A 24060-nucleotide genomic window follows, 5' to 3' on the forward strand; every position below is an offset into this window, starting at 1 on the left:
GAATATAGACACATGAGGCGGATCAGCTGGCAAATATTCCAAAAGCAAATCAACATTACTTCACTTCAGCCGAAAGGGAGACAAGCAATTAACATTCAGAACTGGCGGGCGTGGTGGGCGAGGAGGAAGCGGCGAGTGGAGGTGGCGCGGCGGACGGCACGGCAGCGGAGGAGGGATTTGGGGTCGAGGCGGACGAGGATCTCCCAGATGAAGACATCGTCTAGGAGGCCGGGGAGGAGAAGCGTCGTCGCTGCTGCTGTTGCGGCCGCCGCCATGGCCGCCGGGCTGGGCTTAGCCCAGAAGCAGATCACTCTGAACTTCTCTGTTTTGATCACTTGTGAACCAAGGAGTTTCTAAAACAAACAAAAAAAAACTTGTGAACCAAGGAGATCGCGGGGTACAACATTTCTTTTCTTCCTTGCACCGAAAAAAGGATTTTTCCTAGAGATTGCAAAAAAAAATCTGTTCAAAAATACCGAAAAAAGGATTTTTCCTAGAGATTGCAAAAAAAAATCTGTTCAAAAATACCGAAAAAAGGATTTTTCCCAGAGATTGCAAAAAAAAATCTGTTCCAAAAATATATTATACTACAACCCGCCCCCCCCCCCAAAAAAAAAAACTAGGGAGTAAGTTGGCGACATCCACTCCTGCTAGCGGTGCTTGGATGGAGACGAGAGGATCTAAGCTTGGACCAAAGAGCACCGGATACAGTTCAAGGTGAAGAGATTTGTTGATCCATCGCCAGTTACACATACCACATCAATTAATCTGGATGATGAACTTACTTTGACACCTTACTTCTAAATTCTGAAGCCAATGATCAGAGTGACTTTCAACTTACTTCTACAGTAGTATTGCCACACAACAGGCCTGTGCTGTCCTGCTCAAGACATGAACAAACTATAGAACCTGGGCCTGGCGATGACAAACATTTCTTGTGTTTATTAGTACAGGTTTTGTTTCTTCAACTTATGTTCAGATCATGCATCACATGAAGCAATGATCCTTAAAATGTTTAGCACAAAAAGTGAAATAGTAAAAGAGATCACTCAAAACAACATAACAGGAAAACGGTGTCAGGATGGAAGCCCAAAATGGTATTCATAGATATTTCAGTTTGCTGTACCAGTCTTTTCTACAAAATGCTAAATCTCCTTGGATCGAGTCAAATATAACCAGCTGCAATAGATGCATCAAGAAAAATGAATTGTGACAGAACATTTCGTTGAGCAGTTGACTATGAGGCAACCATTAATTTAACTACCAGTACTCTAAGGTCTTCTAAAAATATCAGATGTAGCATGCGAGTCAACAAAGAATCTGCCTATGTTCATCGCCAGCTTCAACAAAGGGGAGAAACAAGAAACACCATAAATATTGACTATTAAGAAGACAACTAGTTAAAAAATGGTAATGTCAATTTTTTAATTCAAGAAATAGGGTGCTAAGAACTAAGAACAGCGCTAGCAACGTAAATTCCTGCCAAGAATATAGACACATGAGGCAGATCAGCTGGCAAATATTCCAAAAGCAAATCAACATTACTTCACTTCAGCCGAAAGGGAGACAAGCAATTAACATTCAGAGCTGGCGGGCGTGGTGGGCGAGGAGGAAGCGGCGAGTGGAGGTGGCGCGGCGGACGGCGCGGCAGCGGAGGAGGGATTTGGGGTCGAGGCGGACGAGGATCTCCCAGATGAAGACGTCGTCTAGGAGGCCGGGGAGGAGAAGCGTCGTCGCTGCTGCTGTTGCGGCCGCCGCCATGGCCGCCGGGCTGGGCTTAGCCCAGAAGCAGATCACTCTGAACTTCTCTGTTTTGATCACTTGTGAACCAAGGAGTTTCTGAAACAAACAAAAAAAACTTGTGAACCAAGGAGATCGCGGGGTACAACATTTCTTTTCTTCCTTGCACCGAAAAAAGGATTTTTCCTAGAGATTGAAAAAAAAATCTGTTCAAAAATACCGAAAAAAGGATTTTTCCTAGAGATTGCAAAAAAAAATCTGTTCAAAAATACCGAAAAAAGGATTTTTCCCAGAGATTGCAAAAAAAATCTGTTTAAAAATACCGAAAAAAGGATTTTTCCCAGAGATTGCAAAAAAAATCTGTTTCAAAAATATATTATACTACAACCCCCCCCCCCCCCCCCCCCCAAAAAAAAAACTAGGGAGTAAGTTGGCGACATCCACTCCTGCTAGCGGTGCTTGGATGGAGACGAGAGGATCTAAGCTTGGACCAAAGAGCACCGGATACAGTTCAAGGTGAAGAGATTTGTTGATCCATCGCCAGTTACACATACCACATCAATTAATCTGGATGATGAACTTACTTTGACACCTTACTTCTAAATTCTGAAGCCAATGATCAGAGTGACTTTCAACTTACTTCTACAGTAGTATTGCCACACAACAGGCCTGTGTTGTCCTGCTCAAGACATGAACAAACTATAGAACCTGGGCCTGGCGATGACAAACATTTCTTGTGTTTATTAGTACAGGTTTTGTTTCTTCAACTTATGTTCAGATCATGCATCACATGAAGCAATGATCCTTAAAATGTTTAGCACAAAAAGTGAAATAGTAAAAGAGATCACTCAAAACAACATAACAGGAAAACGGTGTCAGGATGGAAGCCCAAAATGGTATTCATAGATATTTCAGTTTGCTGTACCAGTCTTTTCTACAAAATGCTAAATCTCCTTGGATCGAGTCAAATATAACCAGCTGCAATAGATGCATCAAGAAAAATGAATTGTGACAGAACATTTCGTTGAGCAGTTGACTATGAGGCAACCATTAATTTAACTACCAGTACTCTAAGGTCTTCTAAAAATATCAGATGTAGCATGCGAGTCAACAAAGAATCTGCCTATGTTCATCGCCAGCTTCAACAAAGGGGAGAAACAAGAAACACCATAAATATTGACTATTAAGAAGACAACTAGATAAAAAATGGTAATGTCAATTTTTTAATTCAAGAAATAGGGTGCTAAGAACTAAGAACAGCGCTAGCAACGTAAATTCCTGCCAAGAATATAGACACATGAGGCGGATCAGCTGGCAAATATTCCAAAAGCAAATCAACATTACTTCACTTCAGCCGAAAGGGAGACAAGCAATTAACATTCAGAGCTGGCGGGCGTGGTGGGCGAGGAGGAAGCGGCGAGTGGAGGTGGCGCGGCGGACGGCACGGCAGCGGAGGAGGGATTTGGGGTCGAGGCGGACGAGGATCTCCCAGATGAAGACATCGTCTAGGAGGCCGGGGAGGAGAAGCGTCGTCGCTGCTGCTGTTGCGGCCGCCGCCATGGCCGCCGGGCTGGGCTTAGCCCAGAAGCAGATCACTCTGAACTTCTCTGTTTTGATCACTTGTGAACCAAGGAGTTTCTAAAACAAACAAAAAAAACTTGTGAACCAAGGAGATCGCGGGGTACAACATTTCTTTTCTTCCTTGCACCGAAAAAAGGATTTTTCCTAGAGATTGCAAAAAAAAATCTGTTCAAAAATACCGAAAAAAGGATTTTTCCTAGAGATTGCAAAAAAAAATCTGTTCAAAAATACCGAAAAAAGGATTTTTCCCAGAGATTGCAAAAAAAAATCTGTTCCAAAAATATATTATACTACAACCCCCCCCCCCCCCCCCCCCAAAAAAAAAACTAGGGAGTAAGTTGGCGACATCCACTCCCTTCTAGCGGTGCTTGGATGGAGACGAGAGGCAAGCCAGCCATGTTGGGTAGGGCTCAACTGGAGGAGGCCTTGTGGAAATTGGGCATCTCTGAGGAGGATGCTACGTCTTAGTGCTAGAATGATCTGAGTTGAGGAAGAAGCACCGCATCAATGTCTACAAGCCGGTTGTTAAGACGCCACTCCGGCCTGCTTACCACCGGCGAGATGCGAGTGGACAGTGGTGTTGGTGAACCGAGCGAGTTGGGTGCTTCGGTGCACGGTCCTGCCCGAATCAATGAGTTGTATTAGGTGGAACTGCTAGGGCATTACTAAAAAATGAACCAACACAATTTGTAGCATAATTGCAGTTGAGAACCAAAGATGTTGCTTTGCAGCTCACCATAATTTGCTGCTATGAAATTTAGATGTGATTTGCATCTATAAATTTCTGACACGATATGTGAATGTTGTTTTCTGATTTAGACCTTCACACATTTTTGCCGGACTGCTGTTTTATTTTTAGACATACAGGTGTTGATTAGATCAAATCATGCCATGATATTTTTTTCCGGGAATGAACATGATAATGCAGATGCAACTAATCACTTAGAAGTTGTGACAATAGTAAAAATATAGTTTTTGTTATTTTTCAAGTATTGCATATGGATTAAACTAGATTGATATGTACTTATGGTCCCCTTGAGTAAAATTTTCCTTTGTTCCGAGCAAACAACAAGAACACTGTCTTTTCATTCAGAATAAATTAGAATATGTACAAAGTTTTTATAGCATGTACTTTGGGTTCGGTTCTCTGAAGAAAAAATAGTGCAGGTTTCTGCATTATTTACCATGGTTGGTATCAATTTTTTAACCATGATTTGGTATTTTACTTGACATACTATCTTGTCAAAGGCACGAACAAGGTCCAAAGTATAGCCCTGATAACTGCATTCAGCCACTGAAATAACATGAGTAGTACCAGGTAACTAAGGAAGACTGCATGCGAAGATCTCCAAGATATAAAAGACCATGATTTTAACTAGTGTTTATAATGTAGCAAGGGCCACTGCCAACAGCTAGAATGTTTAGCCAGGTGAATTCTTCAGTGAAAATGTTAGGCCAAGAATAGTAGTCCAGTGTATTATTTTGCGGTGGTGCATATGTTCGGCATGCCGCCAAAAGGATTGCTCCCCGGGCCTGGGTGCCCGACGAACAGGCCACCACAAAACTGGAGCGTTCGTTAAGGGAGTCAAAGGTACCCATCTCAAAAAGAAAAGAAAGCTTCAGAGGAAAGCTAAAGGACTAATTTATGCTTCATCGCCTGATCGCTGGCTTAATGCACTTACCATACCCCTGAACCACTACATCTGGCTGGTCTATGATAAGTTACCTCTTCATGCATGACCATGTTCATTCTGAACAGCTATGTTTCATACTACTATGATCCAATCAACACATGCGACTACTGAACATGCATGATACAGTCTATGCATGTTAAAGTAATACGCCTGCCCGGCAAAACATGTTCACTATATCTACCAAACCCATCCAGAAACAGCACAGACAAATCGTGTCATTAACTTTTCTACAAAAAGGCTTTCCTAAGTTCATGGCAGCAATGGTAAGCTGCAACAGACATCTCAAGTCCGTAAGTGGAATTGTATTTCTGCAGTAAGGCCCAGAGATCAAACAAAAGAACAAATAACAAAAGCAAGTAGTACACGGGATGAAGCGTAGACACCAGGAAGCATTAAAAAAATAGATGAAACATTGAATTCATACTCTATTTAAGCCCTGCCACAGCATACAGCAGTTCCACAGACCACCAGTAAGCAAATCTAAAACCTGTTCTTGCCTAGAACAACACATTGCAGGGCCATATACAGAAAATGGGGGGAAAGGTCGACCCGAAACTATTTACTGCAGCAATTAAGGGCCACATTGCACCATCAAGCTAAACAGTGGAGCGTTGGGTACATATCATCATGTCCTAATTAGGATAGCAAACACTAATTCCATCACAGAACATACAACCTAGATTCAACCTGTTTCTCGCTCTGAACAAGTCGAGGCATAACCAAAATAACAAAACAAAAGACCACAGAGAAAACACTGAACCATTTCTTAGCAATGCATACCATAGGCTTAATCATCCAGTTCATCGGCGGCGCCTTATGTGATCTGTTGTAAGGCCAGTTCAGAATCCTGGATGTTGATGGTGTAGCTTGAGAGAAGCTGGATGATCGTGAAAGGACGGTCGGCGACGAGGACAAACTGCTTGTCCTTCTTCGCAAAATCAACAGCTTCCGAGACCGTCTCTACTTCCCTGTCCTCGATGTTGAACTTCCAGATACGAGCAGAGGAACCCAGGTGTTCAGTATAGTAAATACAGTTTGCCTCAATCGATGGGAACATATCGGTGTTCACAGCTAGGCACCTATGGTGACCAATGAAGATGGCATGGTTGATGATGCTCTTCACATGCGAAAGTGTGCCATTCTCGTCATCGACTTAAAAACCTGGATGAGTCCTTGTCCCTTGATGATGGCCAGCATATGTCCACCAAAGTCCATTAGGAAACACCGGGCGTTGTCTGCAGACCCCATCTCAGGAGGATCAGCGGAAAAAAACTTCAATGGATGAGCATGGAGCGACTCTGCCACACCCAAGATCTTGCCAATCACGTCAGACATTCCGGCTGATCCCCACCAACGACCGATCAAACCACCTACGACTGCCCTTCGGATGAAACTATAAACTGGAAACTTATGGTCTTCGACTTCAAACTGGTCAGGCCTGGTCATGTACAGCTTGTGAGATGAGTCGGAGAGCAAGGTGAGCAAAGGCAAAGTGAAGTCAAAGCAGATGGAACCGGCAACATTCACCTCGGGCGGCACAGGCACCGTGAATGGGATGGTGCCGCCGGTGAGAGGGTTGAATACACGAGCGGCATGAGGAGGGCTCCTATCAGCCAGGACGAAGAAGCCGGTGAGAGTGGTGGTTATGACATAGTAGTCGCGGAGCAATGGGAGCTCCCTGTGGAGGAACCGGCCAGTGTTGGTGTTGACCAAGAGGCGACGCGTGCCACTCTGAAAGGCGTCGTTGAGGATGATCCACCGATACGGGAGGAACCGAGGGTCTGAAGTGTCGTCCTTGGGGTCGTCGGTGGCGCAGCGCCAGTTGTGGCAGACGGCGCGCAAGTCCATGTAGCAGTCGACGTCGTCAGTGGTGAGGAAGGAGTTGGCGATGTGGCGGACTATGTCGGGCTGGAGCGAGGACCAGTCTGCAGTTGCCGTGACCGGAAGGACTGGCAAGGTTCCCAGACAACTGGGGTTATTCTTTTGCCTCTTGGAAGGCAGGAGAACTTCAGCAGCCGCGGCCGCCATTGCTGCACGCTGGAGTTGCTGCTTAGCTTGATTCTGGATCTCAAGGACAGAATCGACTGCTAGAATCCAATGCCATACTCCTCCCTGCAAAAAGGAAGAAGGACCCCGGTTATAACAACCGCAAAAATCGATCAAAAAGGAATGATTCAAAGAGAAATGAACAGAAGTACTAGTATCAACTACAGTATCAAGCAGTAGTAGCACAAAGCATCAAGCAAAGCAAGCAAGCGGCAGCAGCAAGTAACACTCCCTGCACTAACTCTGTCTTCTCCATCGAGTCACCATTCTCTCCCTGTTACTACCGCCCCAACCCATTCTACACTGCATCCCCTGTGCTCTCTCATGCAGCAAAAAGCACAGCAGCGGGCAATCCTCTCTGCTCTCCATCGTCTCCCCAAAATCCAAACAAATAGCACCAGCATCTCCCTCAATACATCGTCCCCCCCTCTCTTTCTTCTCCCTCCGGCGGGCTACCTCCCCCCAAACAACCCAAATCTGCCCCGCCGCCGGACTCGCTACCTTTTTTCCATTCCAGATCTGTGGCACGAGGTGGCAGAGCAAGCGGCGGCCATCGCCCCCGCTGATCTGCTCGTCCCCTCTTTTTCTCGGTCGTCCCTTCTGGCCGCGACAGAGGGAGGGGAGCACGTTGATCGGGGCGCGCGGGCGTCTAAGCGGCGGCTCAGGCTAACCCTAGCGGCGACGGCGGCGCAGCAGCAGAGAGAGGGAGAGGGAAAGACCAACCTCAGGACTCTGGAGCGGCGCGGGAGGGAAGAAGGCGAGCTGCTCCGCGATTTGCCTCTCTTCTTCTTCCTGAAATCTTAAAAGTGCACGCGCACTATTTGACGAGACCGGCAGCCAACAGCGACCTCACACTCTGTCCATCTTTTCTCAACTAAAAAAAAGGAAAAGACAAATCTTATCCACTCCCGAGCCCGACTACCTTCTTCCTCCACTAGCGACACCCGTCGCGCACCCCACCTCCTCCCTCACGCTGCCTCCTGACGATGCCAGCTCGCCGTCGCCGACCTCCCGTTGCGGTTGCGCATCGCCACCCCAGCAGGTCTTACGTCTTCCCCGCCACCATGAGCCGCCACAAAGTTGTCCCCTACCTCTGGCGCCGCTGCGACTCATCTTCTGCCAAGGGCACATGCCTCTCCGCCGTTGAGCGCCGCTCCCTCGGCCATCCCCTCCCCTGCCGATTCTACAACGCGGCCAGGTGCCTTGCCCCCGCCGCACAAGATTTGCAGCGGAGCTTGTACGAGCTCATGGCGGCTCCGCACGGCTGTGAATCCTCTCACATGCAGGTAGAATTCCCGTTCCTTCACTCCACTGATCTATCTCTCCCGCCAACACCCTCCCTGCTCTCTCTCTCTCTCTCTCTCTCTCTCTCTCTCTCCACTGGTCTCCTCGAGAGGATTCAGCCATGAACTTGTTGTTTTACAAGAATGAACGTTGTAGGATCTAAATCTTGTTGATACTGGTAGTCTGACTTTGCTGTCATTTTCCTACTTCATCAATTTACTCTGGAAAGTTCGTATTTTTAGCAGTCTGGACTTGAGAAATTTACTTGTGTTGATTCAACTTGGGTTTTCTATGGCAGCTGAAGTAGAAAATACAAATTTTGTAGCTTAACTGCTATAATCTGATCTTATCAGATATTGATGGGAGCAATCATACTTTTTGATGTCTGTGCAGTTCATCTAATTGTTATCGACAATTTTCACTCAGTCATATAATCCGCCTCCACTTATGTGTGTCTAGTCTGCTACCTTAACCAAATAGTAGTAGTACTTGAATATTAAGAACATCTTCATTCTGACAGATTGTGAACTCAACCCCTTGTAGGTATTTTTTTCAGGAAATGCAGTCAAATTCATTATACAGATGCATCACTTTTGTCATCCTGCTATGATTGGATTGTTGATCTACAGGAGTTTTGGCATCTTGCTGAAGGAGCTACGTTGATTAGGATTAGTGGTGGGTTTGTAAGGCGATTAGGATTTTAGTGGTGGGTTTGAGTTTGATTTTGACGGCGAGCTGTTCTAATTTTGTCATTATTGGTATGGGTATGGTTCATGATCCTATTTTGATCCATCTATTCTTGCCTAGACTACAATTGTCTCGTTAAACATGATACTCTCCGTAGAGCTTCATTACCTTCTGTACCTCTTTTTTCTTGTAAATGCATCTGTGTGGTTTCTCTGTTTTCTCCTAATTAATTTGCATGCATATAAGTAACCAATTGGCTAGTTTGTTGTAATAGTTGCACAGGAACGCAAACGTAGTTGGATGCCGCATATACATATCTCAGTTGGCTAGCCAACTTATGAAGTTGCATAGTGAGGGCTAACCCGTTGCACAATCGATGGTATTTAGATGGATACACTTTGTAAACCATGTTCAAGCAATGTGTATGTGGTTTATTTTGTTGCACACTCATGTGTGCCCTGCTGCCAAGGATATGCGTTTGTACAGGAGTATCTAGATCAAAGCAACACATATCCTAGTTAGCTTAGCCACACTTATGCAGTTGCACAGGGAAGGGCTATCTAGTTGCACGGTTGTCAGCTAGTTAGTTTTGGCTCCAGTGCCTAAATCATGTTTAGGCAGTGTGTATGCTATTTTTTTGGTTGCACATTCATGTGTGTCCAGTTGGTCATACAGTGCAACAAGTTGCACACATTTTTTTATTTTGTAGGTGTGCTTTAAAAAATTGACATACGTTGCTTACCTCATGGCATTTTTTTATATCAATTGTTTTTGCTCTCTTTTTTCTTTTATACATCTGGTTCTTTGACTAATTTTTTCGTTTGCTTTTTTTCACGGACCAAAAATGGTTGTAGAAGGAGATGCGGTTCTACTAAAGGAGAGGTATCCTCAACTTTTCAAATAGTTGCACAACAATATCATACGAGTTGACATCCTCAAGTTTCATAGTTATACCAAAACCATTTGGGAGTGGACAGTCTCAACTTTTAAAATAGTTCCACAACTATCACATGAGTTGGCATCCTCAACTATTTTAGTTGCACAAGAACCAATCAAGAGTTGGCATTTCCAACTTTTTTTAATAGTTGCACAACAATGTCACTTGAGTTGGCATCTTCTACTCCTTTAGTTGCACAAGAACCATTCAGTAGTTGGCATCCTCATGTGTTCACATGCATATGATTTTCTAGGTTTGCACATGCACTTGAATGTAGTTGCACTACTTATGTGTAAGATTATAATATTTTAAAATTCACTATTTTTCCATTTCTTATGTCCAGACAGGCTAAATACATCCTATTCATCAGTTCAAAATTCACTATGTACTTGCACAAACATGCAACATGAATTGCATGTAGGAGTACTTGCAGTTGCATAAAATAGATGATGTAGTTGCACAATAGCCAGAGTAAGTTTTTTTTTTGAATTTTGCATACATAATTTTGAGCTAAAACCATACTAAATTTGAAAATATATGAGTTGGCATCTTCAACTTTTATACGAATTGAAGATGCCAACTACTAAAATTCAAACCCCACAAGTAGATGGATATAGATTGTTGTCAGTTGCACACCTGTGCTCGTTAAGCTGCACAGATACAACCCAGAGTTGGTTCATTTCTCTCAGGCTTCTTTTTGCATCATGTTCAGGTTTTGCAAGTTATGGGGGTGGAGGAGCTGTTGTAGATTTGTGCACATAATTCTCAGCTACAAACACACATATACTACTGTGTGGAAAGGTCAAAGGAAAAAAGAACACTTGCAAACCAGATTCTTGTCTAGTAAGTAGTTGTGTTTTCATAGTACCTACAACATACTTTTCTTTTCTTCCTTTTTTTGCTACATGGATGTCGGTTCTTCTGGATTTTGTGTGAAATAAGACTCTATGCGCTCTCATATATATTTGCACATTTTCTGCATTTTGTTGCACAAAGTGCTACAAATGTTGGCTTGTCCCATGATGTAGTTGCACAAAAATTAGTTAAAATTGAACAGGTACAAAACCTCCCCGTTTTCACCTATGAAGAAGCTTTTTTTGGGAAAGAGAAATTTGGTTAGGGAAAAGGAAAAGTCTAGGAGGGAGGATCTGAACATGAGGAGAAAAGGATCTCCTTTTTTTCACCCCTACTGGTGCTACCTGGTACGTTCTGATCTGTCCTCCCTCTTCTTTTTTTTAAAGCAAATTGTTCCATATCGCTGTTATTTCACTTTGATTCATCTGCCATGGCAGCTCTAGCGATGCAGATTCAGACCTGGGAAACCATTGTTTCATGGGGAAGAAGGTGGGACAGGTAAGGGCGTGGGAAAGAAGTGGCCAGGTGGCGTGAGAGCTTCAGGAGGGGAGGGGAGGGAAGGGAAGGGCACGTGATGGCCTCGGGACCGCGTCAGCGCGTGGTTTGTTGGGTTCACACGAGGTTGTTGCTACAGGGGGAAGCCCGGGGAGGCTTTCCTTTTCTGGGATCGGGGGGACCAGATCTTTCCTTTTCTGACGGCCGCTCGAGTGTGCTAGCGGGCCAACGGCCGCCCGCTAGACACGTCCCTTCTTCTTTCCCTGGCCTTACTCGGCCCAGAACCGAAGAAAAAATGTAGAATTTCTTTTCTTTGAACCTATCGGTTACAGAATGTGCATACCTCCTGAGCAAAGTCTAGGGTTCCTCAACGGCGCAGCCGCCACCGTAGCACCAGACTTTTGGTCAACACTCACACTGCGGGGTGGGGGGCCACTTATCTTCAAGAGTTTCAAGTTTTTCATTAGCGTCTAATGATCTTTGTTATTTTTTTTGCAAAGATAGTGATCTTTGTTTTTATATGAAAAATTGAAAGAACTCTATCTTTTGGCGGTGACAAAAAGTTAGAGAGTTTCTATCCTCACAGGTTCGATTATTCGCTAATGCATTTATATTAGTAATATGTCAAGCTTTTTTTGTTAGTTTGATTTTCCATGGAGGTGATCGACACCATCACAGCATGTGAATATATTGTGATTCGATGACCTGCATTTTTAGGAGATCATCCCCGCCCAAGTACGTTCAACTCAAGACTTCTCATCTTTTCGATGGGCGACTCAAGGCACTTTCAAAAACCAATATTGATGATTTGGTGTAGGTGAAAGCGGACAACATGTTGTTCCAATCCAATTGCAATCTCTTTACTAAAGTCTTTGAAGAATTTCTTCTAGTAGAGATTAATACCATGAAGAAGGTGTTTTCAAAATATCTTCATTGTAATTCTTAGTTATATGGATTATTCTATACTTTTTTAGATTTTAAATTTAAATTTGTAGTGTCAAAAACGTTCTTATATTATGAAATAGAGGAAGTATGTGTTTTTGAAAAAAGAGCCAGTTGCAGAATTGAATTATGGGAGCGATGACACATCCGGCACATCCTATATGCCGCCTCATGTGCACAATAATGCTACACCTACAAAAGAAATGCAAGCATTTACTTAACTATTCAAACTATAATTCTCTTCACCCCGGAATGTAACTGGAGTGGGACCCTTCATCACTTCATTACCAATCTTATTTGTAAAAAAATAATAAGCGAAGCAAACGAGCACATGGACCAGCCCATTTCAAGGAGCATGCAGCTTCGAGAACCTTCCAAAAGGTTCCCTGAAACTGCTTGTCGTGTTCTATTTTTTACGGGTTTTTTCAGTTTTCTTCTTTTTCTGTTTTCCCGCTTATTTTTTTTCTTTTTTCTGTTTCTTTTTTGTGCTTTTTTCATAAATTCAAAAAATGTCCTGAATTTTAAATTTGTGCTCAAATTCTTAAAACATATTTAAAATTTTGTTCACAGTTTCCAAAATTTGCTCGCAATTTCTAAACTATTCACATTTCGAAAAAAATGTTCATGGTTTCAATTTTTTTTCATGTTTTGAAAAAAATCACTTTTCAGAAATATTGTCATAATTCAATAATCTTGTTTAGAATTTGAAATTCGTTAGCAATTTCAAATAATGTTCACATTTTTCAATGTTTTGTTCACTTTAAAAAATTTGTTCACCGTTCACAAAATTTCCTGGAACAGAATTTTTTTTCACAAATTCAAAACATGTTTACATTTTTTAATAACTTTTTTCCACGTTTTACATTTTTTTTCTTTTTAAAAAATTATTCACTATTAAATGCTCACAATTTCAGAAAATGTTCATATTTTTTAAAGTTTTCTTCTTGTTTTAAAAAATTGTTCATGTTTTTCAAATATTGTTCACTTAAAAAAATGCTATTTCAAAAAATATATCACATTTTTTAAACTATTTTTTCATATTTTGAAAAAATGTTCATACTTTCCAAATGTTGTTCACTTTTGAAAATGTGTTCACGTTTCAAAAAAGGTCATATTTTAAAATTGAAAAAACGACCAAAAACAGGAAAAATACAAATAATCAGGAGAAACGATAAAAAAAACACCAACGAATTGACGTTTTGCGCGGACAAACTGGGTCGGTCCCTTTGCTCTCCTTAGCGAGCATAGCCTCAACAAGCGTCAAGTAGGAGATCTCGGCACATTCCACCTCCGCGAACTCCACACTCGAAACTGGGCCAAAATGTTTGAGCTCCCCGAAACCAAATCCAAGAAGCTCAGCAGGCCCGTAGTGTAAAAACGAGAAGCCATGAAAACCCAGCTCCATGCTACGGCCGCGCGGGAGACCAACTCATGCTGTAGGGGATCTATTCCCCTCTCATTAGGGTTTGCTCCTATCGGTGGCAATTTTGATTGCCTCCGTTGAGTTTTCTCTTCTCCTCCATCCACCTTCCTTCGGCAAGGCTAGTCCGGACCGCAATGGAGCGATCCCTTCTCGCTTGAGCTCTAGCAAGGTTTTGGTTCCGGAGGCGGAGATGCTAGGGTTGTGTTGCTCAGTAAGGTTGTTTTCTTTCAGGACAGAGAACTAAAGCATGGAGACGAGCGTATCAAGTTCGATGGATGATAAGAACTTGGAGCAGGCCCTTGATCGGGTCAGGGAAGACACAAAGGACGGGGTGCTCGTGGAAGAGGTTCTAATGGAAGGGGACTCAGGGTGGAGGAGGAGAATGTGCTGATGGCAATGCTCAAGTCTATCAGGAGGATCCAACACTATGGAAGTGGATACGGAGGCAAATAAGAAACATACTCAAGAATAAAAGGAATTGCAAAAAACCGTTGGGAACACTTTGACCGTGTCACCAGCTACATATAACTAGCCACTCGCTGGGTACCATCGTTCTGTTGCTACCCCCACCACAAGTCGTCCCTCCCCTCGAGCCCAAGCTCTAAGCATGACCCTAAGAGTTCAAAGACGAACTATGGAATAGAGAAGCCGCAACAGCGAAGAGTGCAACTGCAAACAAGACCCTAGAAGTGAAAACGGTGTCCTCCAAATTGGAGGGTCGCGGGGCACAATGAGTACCTTATGTTGGAACTGCCGTGGTGTGGGCAATGCCACGGATGTTAGCGAAGAAGTTTGCCCCTACCATTCTCTGTATAGTTGAACACTCAAGTCAACAGAGCAAGGGTTGAAGCACTTGCAGGAACTCTAGATTTTGATAGAATTTTTTCTAATCATAGCCAAGGCAGAAGCGGAGGAATCGGAATTTTCTATAACAATGAAATAAAGATCGAGATTTTGGGGTATTCTGATTATCATGATGATTGCTCTATACTTGATCCGGGCAAGGAGATGTGGAGGTTAACTTGTGTTTACGGAGAAGCACAAACTCATTTGAGGTACCGAACTTGGAACGTCTTCAAAAACATAAGCACTTCCAGCGCTCTCCTCTGGTTATATATTGGTGATTTCAATGAAATTCTTCGTCCCGATGAACATGAAGGTATAGGACAACGCAACGGTGCACAAATACAAGGGTTTTGTGAAGCTGTTGATGTTTGCATATTGATGGACATTGGGTACAAAGGCCAGTTTTGGGCTTTTGAGAAGAAGGTGATGGGAGTTACTTTCACTCAAGTTAAACTCGAGTAGGCTTTGGGATCAGTGAAATGGATGGCTTAGTTCCCTATGGCGAGTATCACTCATCTCACTGCAATTTCTTTGGACCACTGTCCGATACATCTCGATCTCGGCTGTGAGTCCGAGCAGAAGAAAGTGCACCTTCAAGTATGAAACAATGTGGGAAATGACGAGGCTTGGCAAGAAACAATTACAGCGAGGTGGAGCGTTGTGAATTTTGGTTCACGCGTGGAGGATATTCATGGCTCGAGAATTTACGAGTATTTGCAAAGGATTTTTACTTAGTTTTCGCCGGACTCATACCACTTCTCGATTATTTCTAATGATAATGCTTCAAAAAAGAAGAAAATCCATTTTCCCATTGTTTGGCAGGAAACATCGGATATGAAAGTAAACCAAGGAGAATGACAACAAATCAAGTTAAATGGAGCAACTCTCATGTTGAAGGCCAAGCCATCAGGCGAGCCAAAGCAAAACGCGGTCTGCCATTCGATCACACCCGCTCACATGGATGGTCGTATGAGGCACAAGTAGCTCCACCACGTCTATACAAGACACTTTCATGAAGGAAGATAGGAGAGGAGAGAACCCTAGCCGCCACCACTACCAGAACACATAGAGAAGAGATCTGAAGAGCCTCCAGAGATCTTCGTAGTTTTGGTCCTTTCATCCGCATCATCATTTCACCCTTCACTATTGTAAGAGGAATTCCAGGTTGTAAGATCGAGTTGTAAACTCTATTCATACACTCATCCGGAGGTCAAAACTATTTGGATTGTTCATTTCATTGTCGATCTTCCTTGTGATATTGATATGGTTTCTGCTGATTTATTGTCCGAGATGATTGGTTATTGTCTTATGATGCATGAGTAATTTCCCTCTAGGCGTGGTAGATGTAGGTGAGTATTACCCTTTCATCTCCATCATCATTTTCACCCCTTCACTACTGTGAGAAATAATAAATTAGTGGGCATTGGTATTACCCTTTAAAATAGAGGAAATAAAAATATTAAACAATACAACGACAAAATTTGCACAGAATATTCACAAAAAACGCATTTTTAAAAATTGCAAGAATAAACATAGAATAGTGGAATGTTCGCAAAAATAATTCCTAAGAAGGAATGAATTAGTGGCTCTGGTTTTATTCTTGAAGAAGAAAGAAAATGAAATAATAACTAAAAATTCAAAATAAGGAACAATGGCAATAGTATTACCCTTTAAAGAAGAAATATAACGAAAAAGTTTTAAAAAACTTGCACACAACATCTCCCTAAAATTGCACTTTTTCTAATATGCAAACAATAATCATATAATAGTGTAATTTTCACACATATTGTATAGTATTTTTATGTGTATAAATTACACTCACCCATCATAAAAAAATACACATGAAAAAATAAAAGAAAAAACAACTAACAGAGAAAAAACAAAAGCAAAAACACATAAAAACAGAAAAAGGGAACAACGCAAGGCAGAAAAGGAACGAGCCCAGTACAACAATTTATTTTAAGGTCACAAGCCCACAACATTTTTGTTTTTCTAGAAAACACAAGCCCACAGCAAAGAGCAGAGGAAATCAACTCTTTTTCCAATTCCAGGTTCTTCCACCACCTCCGCAGTGCACCGCCTCCAGGGAGATTAATCGGGCGTGGCACCCAATCAATCAAAGATCTGGTCAGTTCCTAGTTTAGATTAGTTTGATTTCTTAGAAATTCAAATTTCTAGTAGATCAAATCATATTAGATTGCTTTTCTTCTTGAGCCACAAATAAATCCCTGCATCTGCATGATCCATCAAAATCCGGAGACAATGGAGTGATCTTCGGCATGGGCGCAACTTCGGCTGGCTTAAATCTAGTCGACATCCCGGCAGCACGAGACTCCATCAATATCAATAGGGAAAAGTATATTTTTCGTGCCTCAACTCTTTTGCAAGTATAGAATTGGTCCCTCTATTCCAATACCAGCAAAGCTTAGTCTCTCAACTTTTAAAACCAGATAAGTTTAGTCCTTGTCTCGGTCAAACCCTGTTTAGCTACATGGTCAAAGCGGTATTGTACAATCCAGGTAAGCACCTGCAGGAAGCGCCGCACCTAGACCAAAACTGTAGCCAGGAACGACCCCACGGGTGAGGCATGCCCTGTACTTTTCTAGCAGCGTAGGCACGGGCGCTCCATCCTGTGATGGAGATGACGGCAGCGACGCTCTGGCATGTCGTAACGGATGCGAGTTGTGGCACGACGACGACTTCCAACGCAGGCACGGCAATGGCGACTGCGGGTGCACCTACGGCAGCAGGGAGTGCTGCGCGGGGGTAGCCGGTTCGGCCGAGACCCGAGGTGCAGAGGGTGCTGCATGGCGATGGTTGACGCACGAGCCAGCGACCCCAGCGACAGTTCGGAGCTCCCGCACATCGCCCTGCAGTTCGATTGTGTTCATAATTCATATCGGCCAAGCGTCAAGAGTGCTGGAGGTCGACTCCTCGTTCCTCAGGCATGGAGCACCGATTCAGCCTCGTGTACACGTCGTCGAGGAGCCGTTTGAAGCGTGCCTTTGGAGCTTGTACCATGCGTGATGTCCATTAAGGCGGCCGGCTTGCAGGGTCACAAGGAGTAGGCACTGCAGGATACCTTGATGGAGCGCTAGATGCGACGAGGTGTGCGAGGCTCGCGGCAGCGACGTTTGTAAAGGACGCAAGCGAGTCGGCTAGCGTGCGGACCATGTGTGGCTCGCGGCTGTGCGCCTCCATACCCAAAAGACCTCCGGATCAGCAACCTGTCCGACTTTGCTTTGGCAAATGGCAATGCACCACCGTTGGCGGAAGTGCAGACTGCAGACGCGCACACGAGTTGTTTGATCAAATGCCCACTAGAGAGAGATGAGAGGAAGAAGAGATACGATGACTAGGAGAGAGAAATTTTGCCACATCAGCAAAGACCGGTCAAAACCATGCCGAGTCAGCAGCAATACCAGACGGAGGACTAAACTTATCCGGTTTAAAGAGTTGATGAGAGACTAAGCTTTGCCGGTTTTGAAGTTGAGGGGCCGAATCTAAACTTTCGAAAGAGTTGAGGGACCACATATATACTTTTCTCATATCAATATCACGAGACTCCAAGGACACTCAGCAACCAGCAGCCGGGCATGCGTTCGAGCGCGTCGACACCCAGCAGGCGACAGAGTGCGATCCAATCTCTGTCAACACGTGCCGCCGGGACTCCGGCCTCCGACCGAGCAAGCAACGACTCTTCCCGGCAGCACAAGACGAACGCACAGCATCCGGCCACGCTTCATCGTCGTCCGCCTACGGCTGCATTGACCTCCACGGACCGCGCGCATGGACGCATGGGTAGGATCACAGGCGCCGCACACGCAGTCACCATCGACGCAAAGGACAGTCCACCACGATCATGGGCCAGGAGGGCTCCGCCAATGTTACTCCGGCTCCATGCAACGTCATGCACATGTATGAGCTCATGACGTTCACGTACGTGCAGCTAGCACCACATGCATGAGCGTATATGCATCGATCGACATCGGCACCATACCCATATGATCTACACCGAGCCCTTCCAGCCTTGGTCGACCTGCGCGAGCCGCGCGTCTCCACATCTTCGTCAACTCGGCGCGCACGGCCCCGTCGTCCCGGTACGGACGCACCATCCACTGATCCACTCCGCCATGCCCATACTAGCTACGACGAAGCCTGTGACACCAGCATGCATCTACACCGATCTGCAGCAAACCTGACGCCGCGACACAAAGCTGTACGACTACATGGCGCCCAAGAAAAAAGAAAACCTTCATCGAGAACATCTGCGAGAAGCAATTAATGTCAACACGCACCATCCACGTGTCAGGCCGATGTGGAAAGAGGTGCAATTCTTCATCGACTTCTTCGGCGTGACATCGAGGTTGCTCACCTGGCCTATGAGGACATCCTGCAACGGCCCGAGTCTAGGTTTTAGCCCTCGCGTCATACGTAACCATGTCAGTAGTTGACATGCGGTTATTTTGTTTGGGTTTCCAGCATGTACCCTCCCGCGAACATGCCACTCTGTATATATTTTCATCTTCATAATAAATAGGTGGCGTTCCTATCGGTTCCTCAAAAAAACTTGTTTTTAGATATTTCCCCCTCTAGGCCTCTACCCATTGTATTAGTTCATCTTTGTTTTTCTCCTTCCCCTCTATGAACTCCATCTTGTTTGTTCTCAAGAAGCAATTCCATAGTTACTTAATTAGCAAATATATTTTTTTCTGACAAAAGGGTGATTTTTATTGGCTCAAAATGATTTATCAAGAGGATACAAACAGAAAGAGCACACACTCGGCCTCATAGTTAGGATGCACACAAGTAAAAGGCAACGGGATGCCAGAACGAACATGAAGGTCGGCATGGGAAGATGTGTGAATTGTGTTTGGAGGTTAGGACAACTCCAACGCAGATTATCAAATTGGACATACCGATAGAGGAGTCGACCATCCAACCACGTACATGAAATGTCCGTCTTTGTTTTTTCCCCTTATGTCCAGAGCACCTAAAGTAACTCCTGATAAATCCATCCATAAATAGCATACAAATATCCCAGTGCAACAATAGTTCAAATATAATATTACAATCCAAACATGGAGTTTTAAATAAAATAGTTCAAGTCTGGATTCAACTTAGTCCAACATATGTTCTAGTTGCCCCCTTGAATCGCCCACAGATAATCAATCAGATCATTCTAAAGCTTCTCATGAATTTCTCCAATACTGGATCTTTTGATGCTTTGGAAGAACTCCTGAAAAGTCTGCAGATTATTGGTGTAAGCTAGATAGAATCACCCACGTGCTCAAAATCCAGACCGGTGTTAACCGTCTCACCTTCATTCTTCATAATCATGTTTTGCATGATCACACAATATCATTACCCTCCACAGTGTCTCTGGATTTCATATTTTTGCAATTCCTCGTACAAGTGCAACAGGCTTTGACCACTCCAATTTCCCTTTCCCTATTCTTTCTAACTCCTTCTTGTCTTTGGGCATAGTGAGTTCTTTTCTGACCCCTTGGCACAAAGATGGTCTTAACGAATGTCTCTCATGAGGATAGATACCATCACAAAGATACTAGTCCATGTTATAGTCATGACCATTGATGGTATAATTGCACAATGGAGCTTGTCCCATGGTCAACCTAGGAAATAATGGAGACCAGTGCAAAACATTGATCTCATCATGTGACCCGGTCATGCCAAAGAAAAGAGAGCCAAATCCAGAGGTCTTATGATGCAACTGCTCTAATACATGTTTGGAACATTTTTATCGATTCATGTTAAAGATTTATCTAATACATGTTAAAGATTTTTTTTAGTTGGGATGGAACATTTTTTGCAACAACGTGAACATTTCTTTACATGGTATAGACATTTTCTTTAATGTCACGAATTTTTTGGCAATTGTGAAAATATTTATTTATAACGTCATGTACATCTTTTTTTATAATAAGAAACATTTTCTATAGTAAGCAATCATTTTTTAGTCATATATTTTTTTATAAAAATTGACGCACATATTTTTGACATAACATTTGTTTGTGCATGGCACGAACAATTTTTAAAATTGTATACACATTTCTCAAAATTCACATACATTATTTTGAAATGCAGTAACCTTTTTTAATTATCACAAACATTTGTATGAATGCTATGAACATTTATTAAAAGTTAAGCAAACAGTGCGGTAATATTTCTTAAATGTGGGGTGAAGTTTTTTAAAATTTAACAAAAAATATTTCCATTTTAGAAATATAAATAAAAGTAATATAAAAAATCCCTCAAAAAAAGATAGAAAAAACGTATGTTAGGGAGCCAATGCTCTCCTCCCTTGCGCTGGCCCAGCCCATTTATGGAGTAGTCCCCGAGAACGGCCGCTCGCCAGAGTCCTACTCCGTCACCGCCGCCATCTTTCTCCCTCCCCGCAATCGCCGTGGACAATTTATTGCAAACCTGCCGGATTCCTCTGTCCGAGGACTTCGGCCGTCGGCGCAGGAGACGGAGAGAGGAGGTCGACGGCGACCAGGAAGGACGAGGGAGGCGGAGATCGGTCGCGCGCGCGCTTCCGTCATATCTTTCCGCGCAGGCGACGCGCGTGAGGCGGGGCCTTAGGAGGCGCCGGAGATCGGTCGTACTGCAAGTCTGCAACTGAGACGAACTAGAGTAGTAGACCCTGTATAGTGTTTTTTCAAGTTCTGAATACTCTGAATGTTTTTCTTCTGCGTCACAGCAATTATTGATTTAAAATTCTATATAATGGTATGCTTTGGGGTAGCTACAAGCTCTTGATTTTTTTGCCCGGAACTTGCTCGAATATTGGCTCCGCGAATTGTTTCTACCATTCGAGTATCTGAGAACAGAGTATGATGCATTATGGCATTGCCCATTGATTTGTAACAGCAATTTTAGCAGCCAGGATTGAGGACTAGGTGGTCATTAGATGCTAATCAAGGTGGGTTTTTTTTTCATATTTGGAACCATAAACAATCATTAGCTTTGAATATATTGGTTAGTGGTGAGATTCTGATATCTTTACCTGAATTTAAGAAGAATGTTTCCTTTTGCATATTCTCTGATGAATTGAAGAAGAATAAGGGTGCTGATGTGATTTTTTTTTTTGGTGGTTTAGTGTACCGGTACCCACACTGAAATTTGTAACGGCGTGCTCATTTGATGTTATAGTGGTGGAGATCTTTTGATGGGCTGGCTGGCTATACTATTTACTGCCTTGGTTCTCTTCAAGAGTTTTCTTGGTTTGAATTTTGATTGTCATCCATCTGTATGAAAATCCAGGTCACTATAACCAGGAGCACTAGCTTTCTCAAGCAATGGTTCATTTCAAGAACAGATACATGGTGATGGAGGTCTTCATCGACGTGAGCAGAGGAGAGGGTGATCCAATCATCCTCACCCAGTTCAACATAACCAAAGTTATCAGAGACAACATCCAGCTCAACTTTGGGGAGTGTGGCCTCGCTGCATCTCTTTGATCATTGCAAGGTGCTAATAACTTATAAATCATCTTTAATTCCCCCAGGCAGCATGATATATTCCTGTAATGTGCTCCCAGTTTATTTTAGACTTTATAAGCACTTCTGAGCTCCGGTCATATGCAGTGAAGTATGTAAATCCTCTGACGAAGCTTTGCGTAATCCAAGTGTCGCGTGAAGATCACCAAAAAGTTTGGCTGCTATCACAATGGTGAGGAGCATTGGGTAGATCCCTGCAGTGTCGTTCAACCTCTTGGATGTGAGTGGTGAGTGGATAATACATGATGGAACCACATCAGTTTATTTCCTTTTTCTTTTACACTTGGTTTGATGCACTATGAGCTTCGTAGTTGAATTCAGTAACTGATCTAATTGTGTTCACTGTGGTCTTAATGTGTTATGACTTGGTGCCTGAGTGGCTGAATTACACTTGCATCCAACCCTTGTTGGCCCAAGACGTAGCACTTTCCGGGTTAATCCATTTGCACGGACGAGAACTGAAGTGCAATTTTCCTTTTTCTCAAAAGGAGTGTTATTTAATTATGATAATGCCAAACGAATCGGCTTACAAAAAATAAAAGGAAATAAGTCGAGGTCATCCACATAGGACATGCCTCACAACAGCATCCCCAAAACCTACCAACACCCAGAAGTGCAAATGGTGTGCTAGGAAATCTGTTAGGCTTGTTGGGCCGTAGGGTGTTACAAATTATTGAATGCAATGTCATATCTTCACAAGCTGATATGCTCATCTCTTTATCAAATTGGTCAACAGTTCTTTTTAGTTTCGACTTCTTAATAAAACATATTCCTTTTTATGTCTGATTCAAGTACAATATAGCTTTTCAGTGTAAGGTGAAGTTCTGTTAGCAATCACAGCAACGTCTTTCTGATTCCTTTACACGCGTCTATGTTGTTGAGTTTGTTAAAACTGCTTTTCTCACCAAGAATCCAGATTAGTTCTGAGTGTTTTCAGTGCACAAACTTTGGCTGATAATGTTTCTCCACATATAGTTTGATGATTATCCTCATATTGTTTGGCATTTTGACCCAACTGCACTTGTTATTTTGCTGAGCCCCTAATAGAATGAAATGCTTGCAAGGCCATGTGCCAGACCAGCGCAACTTCATTTCCAGGAAGTATCAGGGCCTGCAAGAAAGCCGCGTTGGAGTGTGAAGAAGCGAAGTTTGAGCAGTACAAGCTGGCTGCTGGTGATAGTATCACGCCGAAGATCATCGAGTCCGTGCAGAGTTGCTTTGGCAAACTTAAGGGGCTAGATAGTTAGTGAAGATGGAAGTTTGTTTCGCCCGCCATTATTCTTGTTTTCAGAGACTCGAGGCATATCAATTCTCTGGAGAACTTACAGATGTACAGTGAGGAATTGTGCCTCTGTACCCGCTGTTCAATGGCTCACCACCCAATGGTCTAGGTTCCAACTAACATGGCTACCAACTAATGTTCTCTGGCTGCTGTTGCATTACACCAAGAAGTTAGTTCATGAAATTGTTGGCTCTAGTCTCCAGGTTGGTCTCAGTTCATGTTCATTTTGAACAACTTTATTTCTGGTTTGACTCGATCAACTAAAAGAAGAACATTAAAGACTAGCACATATATCTAACTTACTAGGTAAATGCATATTGAAGGTTCTCAAGAAAATGCAAGTCATTATCAATCCGTGCTTACTATTTGTAAGTTGCTTGAAAATGGCAACTTGCATCAGTTGATTTTGGGAGATTTTTTTTACAATCTCCACATCAACAAACCAACAAGACGGTATTGAGATGGAACATATGTGCACTATGCGCAACGAAAACAATTTCATGGTATTATTTTGAAGACAAGTATCGTGTGTATTTCGTGGCAATATTCATGATTTGGGGATTTTGTGGAGGCAAGGATGTAGAAGATTTAGGCATGAGATTTCATACATTGGAGGTTCTACCCAGGTTTAGCCCCCCTGTTCTAAGGGTAATACCCTACTCCTGCTCTCTTGTGCGAGCCAAAGGATTTGTCTAGCCTATAGACTTGAGTGAACATGTCTATGTCTC

The 24060-nt window shown here is 43.2% G+C and overlaps 2 pseudogenes across 1 annotated transcript; one reads left to right on the top strand and one right to left on the bottom strand.

Moving 5' to 3' along the window:
• Nucleotides 1-5407: 5407 nt before the first annotated feature.
• On the bottom strand, nt 5408-7710 carry LOC125549167 (uncharacterized; annotated as a pseudogene). Its single transcript, XR_015598932.1, has 2 exons — nt 7563-7710; nt 5408-7127 (listed from the first exon to the last, which is right to left on the bottom strand). The product of XR_015598932.1 is annotated as an uncharacterized LOC125549167 (transcript).
• Nucleotides 7711-21849: 14139 nt separating this feature from the next.
• On the top strand, nt 21850-23297 carry LOC125549169 (putative ribonuclease P/MRP protein subunit POP5; annotated as a pseudogene).
• The last annotated feature ends 763 nt before the right edge of the window (nt 23298-24060 follow it).

Source organism: Triticum urartu, chromosome 3A, assembly GCF_056163025.1.
Source record: "Triticum urartu cultivar PI428250 chromosome 3A, HENAU_Tu73, whole genome shotgun sequence".
Classification (NCBI taxonomy): Eukaryota; Viridiplantae; Streptophyta; class Magnoliopsida; order Poales; family Poaceae; genus Triticum; species Triticum urartu.